Here is a 7,979-nt window from a genome sequence, read left to right on the forward strand (position 1 = left end):
GCAGAGCTACAACAGAATCAAGGTGTTGCAATGACCAGGTCACAGTCCACACCTCAACCTGAAAAACAGTGCTGGGAACTTAAGAGAGCTTTACATAAACAAATACCACAAACCTCAATGAACTGACGAAACGATGTAAAGAAACGTCAGCCAAAAGTCCTGCACAACCGTGTGACAGACTAAGAGTCATACAGAAACAATTTGGTGACACTACTGCTGCTAAAAGGTGGCTCTGCAAGCTACTCACTCATGTACAGTGCTTAGTTTTTCAGAGTACTCTATAGATTCCCATGAAAACACTCTTTTCCACATGACTGTATGTCAGATAAAAGAGATACGATCTGTGAAGAGGATTCTGAGAAGAGAAAACATCTGGGGACCTGCCCCGAAAAGTTCATTTTGTTCATCTGGACGTAGAGTTTTCAGTAGCAGGAACGCTCTGTCACTCACCCGAGTTCGACTTGAGACTTCTTCTGTCTCAGCTCAGTGCAGGTTTCCCCAACCTTTGTTTGAATTTAGACTTTACATGTTGTCCAGTTTCAGCAAGGGAACTGAAAAGTGTGCTGAGGATAAATGATCAATTAGGCAGATGTAAATGAACAACAGCTGCAGGCTGGTGGCTCTGACATCACACCTGATGGACACCTAGAAGGCTAGATTCAATTGTTTTGGAGTTTCTGAAGACCGTCTATGACTCTGGGGTGACATCAATCATCTTTTATGGTGTGTTCTGCTGGGACAGCTGGGGCTTCCCTCTTTCCCCTGCTGGGATGGGCACGCACACGTCGCTGAGATGTGTGGTCTCAGGTAACTGGTACTGCTGGAGGCTGCAGGTGACATAGTCATACTATACCAGTGTAATAACTGAAATAGAAATGAATAAATAAACAGATAACATAGTCACATGAACAAGAGGAGCCTATAGAGATTCTAAGTAGCTGATCTTGCAAAAGCAAAATGTGTTCTGCACCACAATGCATTCAGGTCACAATTCTGATTGCAAAAGCTGGCAGATAGGACAGGATATTAAAAATAAAACAAAAACCCACCTCCCACCACATGCAGGTCATCCTAGCAGCACTGAGCAGCTCCTACAGTGACACGCTGCTGCAACAACAGTGTGCAAGGAGAAATTTCAGATATCTTTCCAGCTGCTGTCAGACTCTACAATAGAGTCTTAGTGCCCACTTTAAAATTAGGTGTATACAACATCAGGGGAATAACAACACGTGATATATTACACCGTGCCATTATTTACTTAACAAAAACTAAGCCAAAAGGCCGTTTCTGCACTTTTTTCACAAATGTCAATATTTTATTAATTTACTTATTTTTAAAACATGTGGTTTATTGAATTGAAGAAAAAAAATAGCTGCAATTGTTGTAACGCGAGCTATGAAAGACAACCTGCATCTGCAGCTGTGGTCACTGGTCCTCACATCATGTTTGCAGCATGTTCTGAACCACAAACAGAGCAGTGCTAACTGGTGGGCTGGTGATGTAGACACTGATGCTAGTTAATTTAAGGTGGGGCTGCTGAAATGTTTAAAAGCTGAAGCCCCCAAAGTTTTACTTGTCTGTGACACAAATGAGCTCCAACCTGCTCAGGTAGAATTTAATAACAGCTGAGCTGCACTAGACCTGGTCTCTGCTCATCTTGACTCCTCGTTTGGTAAGAACTTTTTATTTGTATATTTAAAATCTTTTATAGACAGCATGTTTATTTTGAATAACTCGATCTCCTGCCACACTTATACTCACATTCACTAACCAGATATGGGCTTTAAAACATGCATCATCTGGGTTCTGTGACCATGAATATCGTGAATAAGAAATGTGCATGCACAGGCAGAGGCCTATCTTTTTTTATTTATGTTCAAATAATGTTCAATTTTAATTCCCCCTTTAGAGCATTTCATTTAATGAAGACATCTTCACCATCCGCTGTTCCAGACGACTGACTCGTGCCTGAACTCCTGCAGGTTAATCAACCAACCACTGATCAGTAAAGCAAAAAGTACGGTAAGTGTCCTCAGTTGGAAAAGTTTGCTTAAAAGTTTCATATCTTTATAATATAAATAATTATATTTAGCAAGAATGTTGTCATGACTGAGTGCAATGACCGTTTCCCTCTGTAAGGTTCAATGTGTGGATGCAAGTAGAGAAGTTGTCTTTAGATACACCTCCTGAATAGGGGTGGGTTTTTATAATCGATTTATCGATTAAAATCGATTCTGGCTTGGATAACGTGAAATCAATCCATTAAAATCCTGAATTGATTTTTTTTAATATAAATTTATTTTGCCCAAAATGCCAGAATCTCTGGTGAAAGATCACAAACTTTCAACAACCACCAAACAGCTAAGACAGTAAATGAGAGCAGGAACACGGATTCTGCACAAAGATGTAAACACACAGCGCGGAGCGCGGATCAGAATCAGTTAGATGTCGCCTTTCTCACAGTCGGGGCTGAAAGCCGACAGCTCGCTGATTCTGATTTGTCGGCGGGTCCGCGCTTTGTGTTCACGCCCTTTTTGCGCTGATCATAAAGCTGTTAGTTTTATCTCTCTCCAAACAACATTGACTGAACCAGCAGCAAACGAAGCAGCAAACTACGCTTCACATAAACATCGTCATGAATTCACTCTGACTTTTGCTGTTTTGCTTCCACCACGATGCACAGCTCTCTCTCTCTGTCTGTCTGTTGTCTTGCTTGTTACACAGAAGTCTACCGTTGTTTACAGGCTGTCAGCTGCTGTTTTACTTACTTCCGAAAAGAAAACCCAATTTCTGCCGTTCAATACTAAACAAATGTAAACTTTTTAAAATTATGCAAAATGCAAAACGCTTAGCCGTGTCTCTAATAAAACCGCGGTAATGTCAGAGGTAACGTTCATATGTTGATTAATGGTTTTCTTTCATTTTTGATGTACTGCAGAATATTTTTATAAAATCCCAGAACAGTAAAACCACCTTCATGTTTTTCTGTGTTTTATCTTCAGCTACTTTGACACAAAGGCATCTGCTGTGACGCTCACACCTCTGATAATGTCTTGTGTGTGTCAGCTTCCTTTTTATAGATACAATAAAATGTACTGTACTGATCTGAATTATAATATTTCTGACTGTCCAAATTTCCCAGATTCAAATCGAATCGAATCGTGGATCGAACTGATTCGGTACCTTGTGAATTGGAAGCGAATCGATTCTAGAAATCAGTGACGATACCCTGCCCTACTCATGAACTCATCAACTGAGAGTTAAAAAAATCATCAAATTTATTTAAATGACTTGTTGTTAATTTCCACTACTTTACATAAAAACTTCTGTCACATGGTAAATGGCCTGTATTTGTATAGCGCTTTTACTAGTCCCCCCTAGGGACCCCAAAGCGCTTTACACACCCAGTCATTCACACACTGGTGGAGGCAGCTACAGTTGTAGCCACAGCTGCCTTGGGGCAGGCTGACAGAAGCGAGGCTGCCATATCGCGCCATCGACCCTTCTAGCCAACACCAGTAGGTGAAGTGTCTTGCCCAAGGACACAACAACCGAGACTGTCCGAGCCGGGGCTCGAACCGGCAACTTTCAGATTACAAGGCGAACTCCCAACTCTTGAGCCACGATCACCCCAAATGAGCTGCTATGCAGGCATATTCAAATATTTCTAAGATTATAAGGTCTTACCAGCAAACTCCACAATTTTATTTGTGTCTTCGTGAAAAAAGTCAAGTTTAATCTTGTGAATGTAAAAAATTATTAGGTAAAGCAGCCCCTTCATAATGTCTACATGCTACCAAATGTATGTAAATGATTACAATTTCCTGTTTTAAAAAAATCAAGTAATACTTTTAAAAATTACACAATATTATTGTTCAACATGTCCTCCGTGGCTCTCTGAAAAGTTTCAAAATATTTACTAAAGTAAAAATTAGACTGGTTTTGATATTGAATTTTTGGAAGCTGTTATATTGATATTGATTTTTTATTTTTATTTTATTTTATCATTTAATGATTTTAAAAGTCATCATTAAAAGGAATAAGAAAGTAATGACACATGTTTTTAGTTAGTTTCATTTACTTTAATTATTATTTTTTAAATGATCCTTGGCGCATATATTCCTTTCAGGCACTCTCCAATAACCTGCGGTCTTTACAGTGAAGACACGCAAACATCAACCTGGAACATAACTGTATGAAAATATATGATCCGTATTCGTCTTAGTTCATAGTTACACTGTTTAAAATAGAATATTAAACCAAACAGCGGTAATTACCTGTCCAGCAGAGATTCGCTAGCTCTTGTTTCATTTCAAGCTCAGTTAAATTATTTCTTTCTGCTTTTCCTCATCAGCGATCTTCCGTCTTTTCTTTTCGACTTGTCTCTCAGTCCGCGCTTCCTGCTCAAGTAAGTCAGCCCCCTCCTCTGGCGCGCATGCTCTGCAGCGCATACCCGACGGGGTCTGCGCAGCGCGTGCACCACAGGTGTGGAGAAGTACTGATTAGTGCTCCAGTTTCAACATAAACGCTTCCAGAAAGCGAAACATGCTCCTTTTCAGACTAAAATATCAACGTTTCAAACCATACTCCAGGGTTTTTAGTTCACCGTTTATGAGGTTTAACAAGAAAATAAAAGACAAATCTGAATGTTTGAAAATGATTTGAAAAAATTCTGTAAAGAATGGATCAGAAATACTAAAATTATCCTTTTACTTAAATTTAGTTGCTTTATTCATTTGTTACATAAGTTAAACAAACTTATGTGGGTTTCTATATAAGTCAATAAAGAAACAAGAACAAACTGAGAGGTTCTGGAAGCGTGGAGTTCAGTTTGCAAATTTATCTAATGCAAAAAACATCTATGAATAAAACTTTTTTATTATTATTATTATTATATTTTTGAATAAATGAATAAAACTTTGTTGGCCAGCAACTTTTCAAAAAGACAAAAAAGAGAAAAGCTGGTCATAAAAAGAAGCTATTATCTGGGGGGAAATAATCATTTGATCCTCTGCTGAGTTTGTAAGTTTGTTCACTTATATTAAATAATCAGTCTCTAATTTTTTTTTAAAGTATTTTCATTTTGATGTAATGAGACAGAATATCAACCAAAATTGAATAAAAAATGTATTTGCTAAAATAAATGAATTGATTTATATGTCACTGAGTGAAGTAAGTATTTGATCTCAAACACAACTTAGTACTTGGTGGAGAAACCTTTATTGCCTAGCACTGCGGTAATATGTTTCTTGTAGTTGGTCACTGGGTTTGCTCACATCTCAGGAGGGATTTTTTTCCACTCCTCCTTCCACAAACTCTCTAAATTCTTTCGATTTCTTTGCTGCTGTTTGGTAACTTTAAGCTTCAGCTCCCTCCACAGATTTTCTTCAGGACTGAGGTTTGGAGACTGCCTTAGCTCCACTCCATGTCCTTGTGCTTCTTCTTTAGCCACACCTTTGTTGCATCAGTGGTATGTTTTAGGCCATTGTCATGCTGGAAGACCCATCGATGACACATCTTCAGTCTTTTGCCTGAGAGAAAGTGGTTCTTGTCCAAGATTTTGCAGTACATGGCTCCATCTACTGGCCGCCTCAGTGTGGTGAAGTCGTCTTGTATCCTTGGCAGAAAAACAGCCCCACAGTATAATGTTTCCACTTCTGTGCTTGACAGTGGGGATGATATTCTGTGGGTTACACTCAGCATTTCTCTTCCTCCAAACAAAGTGGGCTCAGTTCATGCCACAGAACGCTTGTTGGGTTGTCGAGGATCAAAAACTTACTTCACTCAATTATATGCAAATCAGTGAAAAGAAATCATGTATTGTGTTTTTTTTTCTGTTGGTGTTCATGTCTCTCTCCAGTAAAATAAAACATCCACAAAAGTTAGAGACTGTTTATTTCTTTATAAGGGAACAAATTTACAAATTCAGCAGGGGATCAAATACTTACTTCTGCCACTACAGTGATGACGCTTTTGTTGCATTAAATTCTTGATCTGGAAAATGTTCCTGTTTTTCTCTCTCCAGGAAACAATGAGGATCATGTTTACCTGTTTGCTGCTTGTGCTGCCCTTTGTTACTGGACTCTCAAAACCAGCCAATCTTCAACCCAACCGAATTGAGAAGCGACTGAATGAAACAAATTATGAAAAGTTTCGACGACAGCATGTAGATGCCAAGATGAGCGTGAAAAAATGTGATACAGAAATGAAAAAAAAGAAAATATATGCTGATCGAAACAAATGTAAGGATGTTAACACATTCATCCTCAGTGATTACAAACAGGTCAAAGCCATTTGTAACGGTCAAGGAAGATATGATCAGACGAATGGCACGACAAAGAGTGTAGCAAAGTTTCGCATTGTTAGATGTGACCTAAAGAACAATGGAGCCAGGAAACCCAAGTGTCAGTATAAAGGCACACTTCTCACTAACAGAATAGTTGTGGTCACATGTGAAGGAAAGTTACCTGTGCACTATTATGGTGATGAAATGACCTTTGAATCCAATAATGCAACTATAGGAAAAATCCCCATGCGCTCTACTTCTGTACCCACAAATATACATTTCTGAGATAACAAAAGAGCAACATTTATCATCAGCTCTAACTAACGTCGCTGGAAACGTCTTCTTCATTATAAGTTTTTATTTGAGTCTGTCTTAGCAATAAGTATATACATTTTTTAACATGTGATCAACCTCTATTTCTTCACATGTTACATGAAATAACATAAAACTATTATTTCCTTCTGATGAGGGAATTTTATATTCATCCCACCAATACCGACATATTAATTGTACTGACTGTAGGATGCTGTGTAGAAATAATCTCTTAGATCCAGCTTGCTTCTAATAAAATATTTTTTATCTGATCACAGGATAAGCATATAATAAAAGTCACTTTTTGGTGTTTGTTGGTTTTTATATATTTATTTTTTAACATTTGGAGCATCACCAGTTACAAGACTCACAAGCTGACAAGTTCTTATTCAGCGCCCTGTCTCTTGTTTCTTTTGTTTTTAATGTCATCCAATTTTTTTGTTTTCATTTTGGCATGCGATTCATTTCTAAGACTTTTCTAAACGTCTAAACGTCGTTGCCATAACGGAGGGGGCTTGAGCATTTGCCCCTTTCCTCTTGGACGTCCCAAGAGCCCTGTTCTTGAGGCATTACTATTTTTTAATCTGTGTACATGTGCTGTCTGTGCCCCTCAACAATAACATTTAACTAATAACCCCAATTTTGCTAAATAAAAGGATCTGGCTTCCACTAGTCACATGATGCCCATTAACTAATTCTCGACTTTGACGGCAGAGGGCATTGGTTACGAGATCACAAAGAACATGCACATTTTTTGCCGCCTGGGTGGTGCGGAGCTGTAAGCGAAACACACAAAGTAATTGGGAGATGCAGACTGGTGCAACAAAAACCAGTAAGTAGGTGTAGAGCGTACACTGTAGTCTATAGCAGCGGTCCCCAACCCCCGGGCCACGGACCGGTACCAGGCCTTGAGTCGTTTGGTACCGGGTCAAGAGAGTTGAAGCTCGTACCGCACAGAAAAAATAAATAACTTACATTATTTCCGTTTTATTTATTATCCGACTCTGAACAGTGTTTTATTTGGAAAAAGACTGAATTCTCTCAGTTACTTCAGTCTATGACTGACTCTTGACGCATGTCAAGATACATTAGTTAATATTAAACCCACAAACTAGCAAAATTAGTAAAAAACAGATGTCTTTGGAGGGTTTCTTTGCAAAGGAAAAAAGGCCCAGTGAGGAGACAGAAGAAGAGTCTATGACAACTAAGAAAAAGAAAGCTGCATTTAACAGACAACAAGTGGATATATTGCAACAAGTGATTCCCATGCACCAAGCCCGCTCTGCATAATATATGTGGAGACCAGCTCTCCAATGAGGCAATGAAGCCTTCAAAACTGCTTCGTCACTTGGAGACATTACAGTTTTTTCTGATTGCTTAA

General features: G+C 38.7%; 1 long non-coding RNA gene across 1 annotated transcript; it reads right to left on the reverse strand.

The window, feature by feature from the left end:
* Positions 1-500: 500 nt before the first annotated feature.
* Positions 501-4,390, reverse strand: LOC112434148 (uncharacterized). Its single transcript, XR_003023919.2, has 3 exons — positions 4,278-4,390; positions 1,050-1,107; positions 501-864 (listed from the first exon to the last, which is right to left on the reverse strand). It is a non-coding gene; the product is annotated as an uncharacterized LOC112434148 (long non-coding RNA).
* Positions 4,391-7,979: the final 3,589 nt, after the last annotated feature.

The sequence above is a fragment of the Maylandia zebra genome, linkage group LG23 (genome assembly GCF_041146795.1).
Source record: "Maylandia zebra isolate NMK-2024a linkage group LG23, Mzebra_GT3a, whole genome shotgun sequence".
Lineage (NCBI taxonomy): Eukaryota > Metazoa > Chordata > Actinopteri > Cichliformes > Cichlidae > Maylandia > Maylandia zebra.